The sequence below is a fragment of the Pongo pygmaeus genome, chromosome 16, assembly GCF_028885625.2.
Source record: "Pongo pygmaeus isolate AG05252 chromosome 16, NHGRI_mPonPyg2-v2.0_pri, whole genome shotgun sequence".
Lineage (NCBI taxonomy): Eukaryota > Metazoa > Chordata > Mammalia > Primates > Hominidae > Pongo > Pongo pygmaeus.
The window spans coordinates 58,998,418-59,012,211 of NC_072389.2; positions in this window are offsets into that span (position 1 = coordinate 58,998,418).

The window sequence follows — 13,794 nt, forward strand, 5'->3', positions numbered from 1 at the left end:
ATACACTTGCATTATTCTAACTGCCATATCCAAACACCATGAAGCCAAAGTTTCACAGGAAATGTTCTGAGCATTGCAATTCTGAATACCAGGATTATATATATTAATCATACTACAAAGCTACCCAGAGAGTTCTGATTTCAATAATACTGTAACCAGAACATGGACCTTCTTCTGCTTCAAACACAGAGAAAAATGCATTATACCTATTTTTAAGTTGTTGCTTCATGACCAAGCTTATAAATAAGTCTGGAAAATCCCAAGCAGTGAAAAACTAAGAGAAACCAGAAAACCGGTACGATAAGTATTGGAACTAAATTATTGTGTGGCTTTTTGGCTAGCAGTTTGCATATTAATGCCTAAGTAAGGATAGGAAGCAAAACTCTCAGAAGTGGCCTTGTTCAATGAAAGAGGAACAGAAAAACTACCCCAGGAAGATAAGAAAGCGTATTTCCAAATCTACCAAGAAAAATCTGTCAAGCCTGAAGTACAAATGGGTTGGGACTAAAAAAAAAAAATTAATATTATATATAATTCCAGAATGAATTTCTTCACATGGGGATTCTGGAATTATGTATAATACTTTTATGATAATTATATATAAAAAATTCTTTCCAGGTCAATGATACTATTGAAAGGCTTGTCAGAAACACTACAGACCTATTTGAATATCTAAATTTTTTAGAAGACCATGACAAGTGTTAATGGCTAGACGCAGTGTCTCAGGCCTGTAATCACAGCACTTTGGGAGGCCGAGGTAGGTGGAGCACTTGAACCCAGCAGTTCGGGACCAGCCTGACCAACATGGTGAAACTCCCTCTCTACTAAAAATACAAAAATTAGCCAGGCATGGTGGCACACACTGGTAATCCTACCTTGGGAGGCTGAGGTGGGGAAATCGCTTGAACCCAGAAGGTGGAGGTTGCAGTGAGCTGAGACTGTGCCACTGCACTCCAGCCTGGGCTACAGAGCAAGACAGGGGGAAAAAAAAGACCATGACAAGTATTAAGAAGAATGTACAGCAACTGGAACTCATACACTGACGGGGGGAACGTACAATGCAAAACAGTTTGGCAGAAAGAGGTCAGTGATTGCTCAGGGAAAGAAAGAACAGAGAACAATGACATTACAATGGGCAGTAAGAAAACTTTTGAAGGTGGTAGATAAGTTCATTATTTTAATTATGGTAATGGTTTCATGAGGGTATACATATGTCAAAACTTAATCAAATTTATACTTTAAATGCATTTATGTATACACATAAATATTGTGTGTGTCAATTATACTTCAATAAAGTTGTTTAATGTTTTACTTAAGGCATTCTGAGACACTCTCACTATCAAGAGTGAATGGGATTTCTGTAAAACAAATAGCCCCAGTAGCAAATAATCTTACAATAAAAAATTATAAAACATTCAAGATAAACCATGAGCAAACAGAAAGATTAGTACCCCAGGAACTAATAATAAGTGAACAATCTAAAACATATTTCAAAAGAAGAACAAATATAATAAATTATTATAAATCAATAAATAGACAAAAGATGAAATTAAAAACCCAAAGAAAAAACTTATGAAAGGTAGACTTTTAAAAGAAACAAATATTACTTCTATAAATAAAACATAATCGTTAAAATATAACAAATCTCAAAAGGACAAATCAGAATAGACCCAAGTGAAGAGAGAATAATTAACTTAAATACAATTTTCAGGAAATTTCCCAGAATAAAGCAAGAAATCATTAAAAAAAAATGAAAATGTTGAGTAAAAAGAATTCAGAGACATTAAGATAAATCAGAGATGTTAAGAGATATAGATGCTAAGTGAAAAGACCCAATACTTATCTAACATAAGCTCCAAAAATGATAGAACCCTTTCCCTTCTTTGCTAATTCAGTCCTAAAGCCATGGAGTATTAATAGAACAGAGCAAGAGTGGAGTGTTGGAGTTCAAATAGTATGAGGAGGGCATCAGGATAGGAAGACAGCGGAGTCAGAGCCCAGGGATGGTGAGTGAGGTGTCCAAATGTGGGGGCAGCTGCATGTAAGTTGCAGCCTCCAAGCAGGGTGAAGAGGAGTAATCTATACAAGGTTGTCAGGCACTGGGTATTGGAGCAGGAACAAGTGAGAAAGGAGCTCACATAATGAGGCTCCTCAACAAGGAGTGTCATGAGCCTAACAGGGGTGAGGACAGTGAAGGAAGTGGCCCTGCTGTGAGGGGTCAGAGCTTGGGCAGGGTGAGGAGGACATCCATTTACAAGGATGGTCTGGCACAAAGTGTTGAAGCCCAAGGAGGACAGGAAGGCATGCACACTGGGGGGGTGTTGCACATCCTGAGAACACTGGTAGGATGAGAAAAGTTGCTGCCTGAAAATGTAATCAGATGTAGTAAAGGAATACAGGGCTAAGCAGGATATTCACACATCAGGCAGTGGACAGGTCCACAAGGAGTGTTAAAGCCAGAAAATGATCAGGAGGGCATCCACACAGAGGACAGGGCAGCACGTTTACAGGAAATTGGTTACATAACAGACTGATGGCAAATAATTAGTATATTGCTTATTTACAACAGGAATCAGATTTCTTACCATTAGAAAAAAAGAGTTAGAAATATGGAAAGGAAAAAACTTGAATGATCCCTGTGGTACTGGAGTCGAATTAGAGGAATTGGTGTAAAACAAAGGTAGATGTAAAACACACACACACATACACACACACAGACACACACACAGACTTACCATCTCTGTTAGCTGGAGTCTTGGGAGAAGCAACACTCCAATAGCAATAAGCTTACATAGCATCTCTAAATACTATTCTCTACTAAATGAATCAGGTTTTATTGGGAAACTGGCTGATTCCAGGCCTGGAGCAGGGAAACGCAAGATGCTACTGGACTAAATTGTTGTTAAAACAAGGAAGTGCTCAAATAGTGAGGCTATATCAAAGGAACACAGAAGTCTGCTTGAAGGACCTCCCACAGGCCAAACCATGGACAATTTGAGCATCAGAATAAATAATGCTAGTAACAGAACGAATAAATGGAATAAACTTACTAGTTAAAAGACAAAAATTATCAATTAGAATATATCCTACTATATCTTACTTACAAAAGATTCCTAAAAAATTAACGCAGAAAGGTTGAAAATAAAGAGGTGAATAATAATGCACCAGGCAAATAGTAATAAAAGAAAACTGATGTAGTACTGGACAAAATGGGCTTTAAAGCAAAACCACTGTTGGGGGGGGAGGTGGTCACTATATCATAATTAAATAAGTCATTCACCAGAAAAGGATAATAGTCTCTAGATACTCAACAGCAGAGTCTCAAAATATGTAAAACACAATATAGCATAATTACTAAGAAAAGTTGGTAAATTAACTATGACACAGAGAGATTTTACATGTTTCAATTGGCAATAAATAGATCAAGCAGACAAAAAAAATTTAAGGATATTAAATACTTGAACCACATAATTTGTATTAGTAACATCACAAAAATATATAGATTCCTGCACCTAGGAATTAAATAAAAATACATTTCAATGAGACCATGCATACAACATTTATAAAACTGTGACCCTGCTGGACCACAAAACAGGTCTCAAAACATCTAAAAGGATTAATACCATTTAGGAAACATTATCTGACCACAATCAATAAAAATCTGAAATTGCCTCCTTCCCCACTCCTGTAACATATGCATAACACATAAGTTTGAAATATTCCCTGTCTGAATGTTTGGAAACTGAAAAAAAATCTAAATGATCCCTGGGCTACCAAGAAAACATAATATAAATTTGATGTAGTTAAGACTCAAAAGTATGAAAACTTTGTATAATAAAACTTGCCAAATGTAGATTTTGTATTTAAAAAATTACAGCCTTAAACATATAAATACATTAGTAAGAAAAAAGACAGCAAATTAATAAGTAAATAACAGCCAAATTAAAATCTTATATAAAAGAAGAGCAGGGTATATACAAAGAATGCAAAAGGAAACAATGCAGACAAAACCATATATATCATAAAAACAACAACATAAAAGAAATAATCTACAAATCAAACCCAGATTTCGAAAAGAGAAATAACATGAGGAAATCTATGGCAAGTTTGATAAGGAAGGCCCTAAAAACATCAAAATTAATATACAGAGAAAATGAGTAAACTCAAATATCTTAAATGAGAATATTATTAACTTAATGTTAAAAATTTGGAAAGGTAAGTGAAATAATTTTTAGAGAAAATATAGATCACAAGCCTTTTTTTTTTTTTTTTTTTTTTTGAGACGGAGTCTCGTTCTTGTCGCCCAGGCTGAAGTGCAATGGCGTGATCTCGGCTCACTGCAACCTCCACTCCCGGGTTCAAGCAATTCTCTTGCCCCTGCCCCTGCCTCAGCCTCCTGAGTACTGAGATTACAGGCACCCACCACCATGCCTAGCTAATTTTTTTATTTTTAGTAGTGACGGCGTTTCACCTTGTTGGCGAAGCTGGTCTTGAACTCCTGACCTCAGGTGATCTGCCCACCACGGCCTCCCAAAGTGCTGGGATTACAGGCGTGAGCCACTGTACCCAGCCAGAAAACATAGATTATTAAATCTGAATGAATAAAAAATAGAAACACAAATACTTGTAACCATTAAAATGGAATAAAATATGTAAAATTATGCACACACACATTTATTTTAGCAAAAACTTCATATTGGGTGTAATCTTGGGGAATTAACAGATACATTCTTATATATGAAAGCACATAGGACAAACCTACATAAATTCTCCTAAGTAAAGCAAAATGACAGCTCATTTATATCCAAATCAACAGATGAGAGACAGAAGGAGAATGAAGTGAAGAAAGTAGGAACATAATGATTTTCAACTGAAGTAAGCACCAAAAAAAAGTGAATCAGCAAAGAGAAAGGAGATCAAAAAGCCCACAAAACCTGCCATTAAAGCCGCAGAATCTGGCAGTCCTGGGACCCTTAGTGTAAGAGCAAATTGGCCTACATCTCTATCAGTCCTGAGGGCTCCGCAGTCCTCTAGCCCCGGACAATTACTGCCTCTGATGGCAACCACCTGTCTGAATAAAAGTTGCTGAGATGTCCAATATACTTTTATTATAAGAAGTGGGGGAAGTAGAAACTAGCAGTTTTAACTATTTCTAAGACAAGAGTTAAATAGATAGTAAGTTTCATTGACATGGAAAATTCACCTTTGGGGAAAAGCTCACTCTCATGAATACCAGATAAATGGGATAGAAGTGAAGATTGCAAAGCAGGTAGTGAGAAGGACACACCTGGGCGTGTTTTAACATTCTGCTCCTAAGAAATACTGCCCCTGACTTTGTATTGCTCTTTTCACCACAGCTTTTAGTATTGAGACAACGAAAGTCACCATACAAAAATCATTTGACCTTCACTCTTGGCTTGGCTAACGTGTGCTTAGCCAAGAATTAAATAGTGGTACACAAGGGAAAGCTCCTGGGTCACACTGCTCCAAAGGAAACTGGGCATTTTTTTACGGGCAATGTGCACTTTGGCTCTTGCCCAAGGACTTGTGTCATTTTTTAAACTTTACCTAGGAAACTAGTCAAAGAAATTCATCCACCCTGCTGAGTAGAACAGTAGGAGAAGGAAATTCCAAGGAACATTTGCAAGGGAATTAATATATTTGTAATGATTAACATTACACTAAGGGATAAATAACTCTTGAGGTGCAGTATTTATATTCCTATTGCTCTGGAAAATTAGCTTCTCTTACTTGAATCTTTGCAACACTGTCTACCCAATAACTGGTCGCCTGTATTCCGGTTTTGTATCTCCCTGAAAATATCCGCTCTGCATTGATGTCTCCCTTAATGAAGTGATACACTTCCCCTAAGGATAGAGATCAGTCCTTACATAGCATTTTGCCTATCCCATAGTAGAAAATATTCTTTTCTACTGAAAAAAATCGATTCAACTAATTTTTTTTTTCTTTTTGAGACGGAGTCTCGCTCTGTCGCCCAGGATGGAGTGCAGTGGCGCGATCTCAGCTCACTGTAAGCTCCGCCTCCAGGGTTCACGCCATTCTCCTGCCTCAGCCTCCCGAGTAGCTGGGACTACAGGCGCCCACCACCGCGCCTGGCTAATTTTTTGTATTTTTAGTAGAGAACGGGGTTTCACCGTGGTCTCGATCTCCTGACCTCGTGATCCGCCCGCCTCCGCCTTCCAAAGTGCTGGGATTACAGGCGTGAGCCACGATTCAACTAATTTTGATGCTTCTTCCTTCTACATTCCTTCTGAAATATGGGAATCATTTCTTTTTTTTTTTTTTTTGTTCACAGAAGCTTTATTTATGGTAGCCAAAAGCTGAAAACAACCCAAATGTTCTTTAATGGTTGAATGCATAAACAGTGGTACATCCATACAATGGAATACAACTCTGCACATCCTTGTCAGCTCTTGGTATTGTCAGTATTTTTAATTTAACCATTCTAATAAGTGTGTAGTGGTATCTCATTTTGTTGTAGTTTTTATTGCCCTAATGGCTAATGATGTTGGACGTTTTTTCATATGTTTAATTTGTCATGCTTGAGTCTTTTTTTTTTGATGTTTAAGCATTTATTAATTCTGATTTTGCATTTTTTTATTTTGATACATTTTTCCTCTTTTCTTTCTTTCCTTTTTTTAATTATTATTATACTTTAAGTTTTAGGGTACATGTGCACAATGTGCAGGTTAGTTACATATGTATACATGTGCCATGCTGGTGTGCTGCACCCATTAACTCGTCATTTAGCATTAGGTATATCTCCTAATGTTATCCCTCCCCCCTCACCTCACCCCACAACAGTCCCCGGAGTGTGATGTTCCCCTTCCTGTGTCCATGTGTTCTCATTGTTCAATTCCCATCTATGAGTGAGAACATGCGGTGTTTGGTTTTTTGTCCTTGCGATAGTTTACTGAGAATGATGATTTCCAATTTCATCCATGTCCCTACAAAGGACATGAACTCATCATTTTTTATGGCTGCATAGTATTCCATGGTGTATATATGCCACATTTTCTTAATCCAGTCTATCATTGTTGGACATTTGGGGTGGTTCCAAGTCTTTGCTATTGTGAATAGTGCCGCAATAAACATACATGTGCATGTGTCTTTATAGCAGCATGATTTATAGTCCTTTGGGTATATACCCAGTAATGGGATGGCTGGGTCAAATCGTATTTCTAGTTCTAGATCTCTGAGGAATTGCCACTCATCGATTCCCTACAATGCCTGAAGAACAGTGCTTTGAAGATAGGGATAAAATAAATATTGGTTGAATAAATTCCTCTTTTCATTATTTTTAAGGTCTGTATACCAAAATAGAGGGAGTGGATTAAGAGTGTAAACTTTAAGCAGGCTAGACTTAAATTGGAGCCATTTTGTCCCTCTGAGCCTCAGTTTCCTCATCTATAGTATGTGAACAATAAAGATACCTTACAGGGTTGTTGTGAGAATGAAATAAGATCATGCACACAATGTGGAGCAGAGAGTAATATTAATAACTTACTACTATTATTTTTATTTTGGCTCTCATACTTCTGGATAATCCATATGTCAAACTTTTTCACCATAACACTTTTGCTTTATTCTTATTCAAATTAAACTCACTTCAACTTCACTTTCGGTAGATTGTAAATTTTCTGAGGGCAGAGACTTCTGTCTCATTTGTCTATTGCTATAATCGCAGGGCCCAGAGCAGTTTCATAGGATATAGTTCTAAAGACTCACGTATGATAAAACATCCCCCCATCCAAATATTTACAAATGTTATTGTATTGTTAAAATACAAGGAATTTGGAGTTTAGGGAAGTGAAAGTAAATCAAAGCATTTCACAGGTTAAAAACCTTTATAGCCACAGGATTCCTAACACAACCAAATTAGAAAACAAAATGGACCAAGGCCAAAGCCACAAGAAATCAGATCCCTAGAATCGATCTTGAACAATCCAGATTTTCTATGTGTAGTGCAACATACCTGAAATTCAGAGACATACTTCCAGGGCTGCTTTTACCATTTATAACTGTTATTACCACATTGTAAATACAGTAATTAGTAAAATTAGGTTACTATCACCTGAGCTGCCCACATTTCACTATTCGTACAAGGAACAAATACAATGACGTAAACAAAAGCATATGGGTATAAATATACATATTATGCTATCATTATATTATCTTGCATATTTTATTCATAAACTCCCATAGGATTTAGAGCAAGTGGCCTTGGATCATTAATGTAATCCCCCCCTTACTTATAAGAAAGCTGATGATGAGAAATGTGATCCAGATTTTTTTTTTTTTCGATTAAGAGTCTTGCTCTGTCACTCAGGCTGGAGTGGTGGCACGATCTCTGCTCACTGCAAACTCTGCCTCCCGAGTTCAAGTGATTCTCCTGTCTCAGCCTCCCGAGTAGCTGGGACTACAAGCACCTGCCACCACACCTAGCTAGCTTTTGTATTTTTAGTACAGATGGGGTTTCACCATGTTGGCCAGGCTGGTCTCAAACTCCTGACCTCAAGTGATCTGCCAGCCTTGGCCTCCCAAAGTGCTGGGATTACAGGCATGAGCCACTGCACCTGGCTTGATCTAGATAATTCTTAAGATCACTTCTAATTCTGAGATTCTGAGAAAGATCAAATGAATTGTACAGTGAGGAGAAAGAACTGATTAAAAGCTTGCACATATCAGAAGTCACTTTTTTCAGACTCTATTTTTCCCCAGCAAAATTTAAAAAGTAACCCCAGAAACTTAGTGCCTTGCTATCAATAGGATAGAAAATAAATCCATGTCTTCTGATATCCCTAATAATTCCCTAGGAACCTCTAAGTGAAAATAAACCTCAAAGGAAAAAACCATTTTATTAAAAATTCTGTATAGAATCTCTGTGGTCTGAAGGAGAAAGTTATGTTCCTGACAGAAGTACACCTGTTGCGTTTCAAATAATTACGTGTCTAGACAAGTTTTAAAGAAGTCTTTGGAAAAGATTACAAACCTCTATCATAGCCCTCAATTTATAATTATTGTATACCAAATTTGAGTATCTGAATGATATTTTGGGTGTCTAAAGCAAGCTGGTAGGATTTTGTAGGATAATTTTTAAATCTGGTCTATTTAAAGGCAATTCAAAATAAATACTTTCACTGGAGAAAATAAGTGAACACTGAGAAAGAAACAGCATTACTTCTTTGCCTTTTGGCTAAGAAAAAAAAATAGGCATCATAGCCACAGAGAGGGATAAAGTTAAAACTTATATTATAGAGGTCAAATGAATTTCTCTCATGGGGATCTCTAGTCACAGGACAAACTACAACACTGTAGTACATTACACTTTGTACCTAAACACTTGGTAAATACAAATAGATAGTAAATAAATGTACTTAGTACATCTTAGTACTAAGTATATTTTGATATTGCATTTTGTAACATATAAGCAATGTAATCAACATTTTATCATATAATCAATACAGCTATGGAAATAATTATATAAACGACCAAACATACAGACACAAAACTTCTCTTAAGTAACTCTCAAATAATTCCTACACAAATTCCTGACTGCAGCCTACTCAGATACCACACTGGATTCTCAGGATGAAAGGATGAATGGGCTTCAGGAAGCTCACAGCCAGTAGGTAAAAAAAAACAATGTAAATGAATTACTTGCTAGTTATGTAGTTGCATTTATATATATCCTACCATTTTCACATTATATATGTATATAATTTTGTCATTTCTTGGTGGCATAATGAAAAAAATAATTTTAAGAAAAAATTTATTTTAGGTGTAATAATTATGAAAGTGTTAAAAAGCTGATTTTATAGAGTTCAATTATACATATAGATCATTGCAATTTATACATAACTACGAAATAAAAGCATAATACTAAATCTAAACATGTTATTTTAGTATTACATATTTAATATAGATTGAAATTTAGGTATATATCAAATAAGACCAAAACAGCATTTGTGATCTATTTTGGGACTTCCTACCTTTTATAGTTAATAAAGTAAAACTGTTCATGTTTATAATTTCCACATTTGTTTCTAAATAAGAGATGTTTCAAATTGTTACTTGCAAATGATTTTTAGCCATTCAAAATATAGGAAGTTCGTGAATATTTTTACTTTCTAGAAAAAGCCATATGCAATGTTCCAAATCATTAGGATTTCCAGTTTTAATATTGATTTTTAAAGTACTAGTGATAGCTTGATATTCCACATAAAAATCTTTATCAGGCCGGGCGCAGTGACTCACGCCTATAATCCCAGCACTTTGGGAGGCCAAGACGGGTGGATCATGAGGTCAGGAAATCAAGACCATCCTGGCTAACACGGTGAAACCCCGCCTCTACTAAAAATACAAAAAATTAGCTGGGCGTGGTGGCGGGCGCCTGTAGTCCCAGCTACTCGGGAGGCTGAGGCAGGAGAATGGCATGAACCTGGGAGGTGGAGCTTGCAGTGAGCAGAGATCGTGCCACTGCGCTCCAGCCTGGGCGACAGAGCGAGACTCCGTCTCAAACAAACAAAAAAAAAAACTTTATCAAATGAATCTTCTCTTCAAATCAAAGGAATACCTTCTTGTAGTAAATCTGCAGTAACGTTTCTGTTTTCATTCTCATTGACACAGGATTTTAATAACAGAGTTTCCTGTGCTCCTTTCTATAACCAACACTCTATTGTGATACAAATCAACTAAATCAGGGCCTCCCATCAGCATGCCATGGTACATAATGAGCTATGAAAAGTTTATAGGGGTGAGAGGAACTGAAACTTTCAACCTGGTGTATATGAAAATAATCATTTTCTACGTTTATGCTTTGATATGAAGAAAGATGAGAAGCATTGAATTACATAAAACTTGCCTACAAATATAAATAATTTAAAGCCATAGGGGGCTCAAACCACTCTAGAGTTTGCAAAACCATATCCACATGTAAGAAATAAACTTCCTAGTGATGCAGTCCTGCTGATAGCCACTGACTGTTGTGCACTCACAGGATGACCTGCCAGCTCCCAAACTGTTCTGTTTTAAAGTGAAAATGTCTTTAAATAATATATTTTAAAATAGAAATAGCAATAGGCTACCTACTCTAGCAACGTTAACTTTCCAGTCACCTCCTAAACCATAGGGCCTCTCAAATCACCAGTGTGGGGACACTTTGCAAAACTGTAAATTACAGCTGGAAAAAGGTGGGTATATCTTTTCATTGTTTGATCCTTAGTCCCTGGCACACTGCCTACCACATAGGTGACATTCAGTAAATATTTCTTATATGATGTGTTTGACCTGGATACTGAAGCAGGAGTTCACTAGAAATTGGAAGAGATGTGAAGAATGTAAAGCTGAACTCTTATTTTGCTGATGAGGAAGTGGAAGAAAGGTGGTGTGACCTTCCTAGGACCAAAGCATAGTCTTGCTCTGGGAGAAGTATATTCTGGGGAACGTAACCACCCCAGTTCCTCTCTTCGTGTTCTACCAAAATACACAGAAATATAAAGTTTCTGATTCTGGGTTCATCATTAGGTTGCATCCAGCATGCCACTATTTGTATTATTTTAATTCAAAATATACTTTATTGTAAAGAAAAAGGGCAAGAAAATATTAATAGAGTGAGTCAGATAAAGTTTTGCCTTCCTTTCCCACACCTTAGTAACTTGCAAATATTCTTTGAGTCTCAGTTTTCTTATCTATAAAATGGAAAAAAAAATAATTACCTTGGAGAACTGATGGGGGTATAGGTGATTCTGTGTAGATAACTTTTATCATTATTCCTTGTTCATAATCAGCACTCAGCATATGGAATGAATTGACTGGATGAGGCAATGAATCGCTATGATTTTGTACTGTGGATAGAGATTTTGACTATCACTTTCTAGCAATACCTTTGAGAGTGTGAGATTTCCTTCCTTTACTTTTACAGTATTGACACTACAATTTCTTTTCTTGAAAATACTGTGGCTATATGCTGGAATATTTGGCCATGAAAATATACAATTTGTTATTATTACTTCTAAACTCTACGATGATCTTTAAATCAATGACTCCAAGCCAAATTAGGGTTGCCAGATTTAGCAAATAAAGATACAAAATGCCTAGTAAAATTTGAATTTCAGATGAACAACAAATAAGTTTTGTATAGTATATACTATGTAATATTTGGGACATGGTTACACTAAAAATTATTGTTTATTGTATGAGACATGCTTATAGAAAATATGTATTTTTCATCTGAAATTCAAATATAACTGGGACCTGTAGGCATAGTAGGGTCTCTGGTATCTCTAAGCTGAAGACAAAAAGGAGCCTTGTAGATCACAATTACCGCTCTTTCCTTCTATAGATGAGTAAATGAAGGCCCAGGGAAGTTGGTTACTTGGCCAAAGTAACCAAAGAAATGAGTGGCCGAGACGGAAACTGAAGCAGGTCTACTAACAGCCCATCCAGAACTTGCTCCTTGCACACAATTGCAAAGATGCCCCTGTCTTGCCCATCAGAAATTCTTAGGGATTTGCGATGTGAAATTCCTTTGTTATTTTGGTTGTTCTAAAAAAGAAAAAAATCAAGCAAAACAAGAGCAATAAACCTCTTATTCATCCAGGCTCCAACATGGCCTTCATTGCCTTTAAAAGCTGAACTGACACTTCCTGATCCTCTCTCCATAAATACAATACCTGGCAAGAACAAGGAAGGACAACACGCCATTACAGCTCCCATCCTCCAGCCCACCTTCATCTTCATCCCCGTAACAATTTGTTTTTATCTTTCTGACTTGTCTGAGGGTAGCAGAATAATGAGTATGATGCAAATGTGGTTTTGTGGGTGGTGTCTACTGGACACTGGAATTGTTTACCTTGTCATAAATAGCTGTCTTCAGGGACACACCCAGACACTGAGTCTGCTTTACCAACCTCACAAACATAGACAAATCTCAAACCCCTTGACTGAGGACAGCCCACTAGAAACACAAAGGATAAAGTTCCTGGTTACAATGCATGAATTTTAACAATAACATTCTAACCAGAATAAACACTAAGAGGAAAGTAAATATAGTACAGCAGTGAATAATATGAGCTTTGAGATAAAATAGGCCTGGCTTTGAATCTCAGATCTGTCACTTATAGTTATGTGACCTCTGTGAATCCCATCTCTTAAGTGGAGAAGAATCCCACCTACTTTCTTCAAAACTCATAGGTACTGTGAGGGGCAAAGATGAATTACTTTTTTTTTCCAGAAAACATACCTTGGTCATCTTTATCCCAGGAGGGAGTTTTGCTTTTAAAATTTTGAGTTTAGGTGGAGATAAAAAGAGCTTTGGTGTGAAAACTGTACACTCAATTTGGAATTGTGCACTTTAAAAGTATGCAGTTTATTAAATGTATTATAAATTTACCCTAGAAAACTTGATGAAACAAATGGATAGATTGGAGAGCAGAGTAAAGTGGCTTGGCCAGTGTCACACAGCTAGCTAGTAAGTGGAAACAGTTTGGGAAAGGGCAAAGTTGAGCTTTAGGAAGGAACAAAGAACTCAAGGAAACTGAGGAAAGCTGGAGAAAGTAACTGGGTGTTCTGGTAGGCCAGAATGAGATCTACTTTAACCACAGAAGACTATGAACCAAGCAGCCTCTGCAGTCCATAGGGCCTGACTTCAGTCCATGAGAACATACCAGTCCAAGCTGGCATGGGTCTCAGCAGAAGTCGTGTCCACCCAAAATCTATTTGAAAATGCTCCTGAAGCCAAAGTTATTATTTTATCAACAGATTGTTATTAGA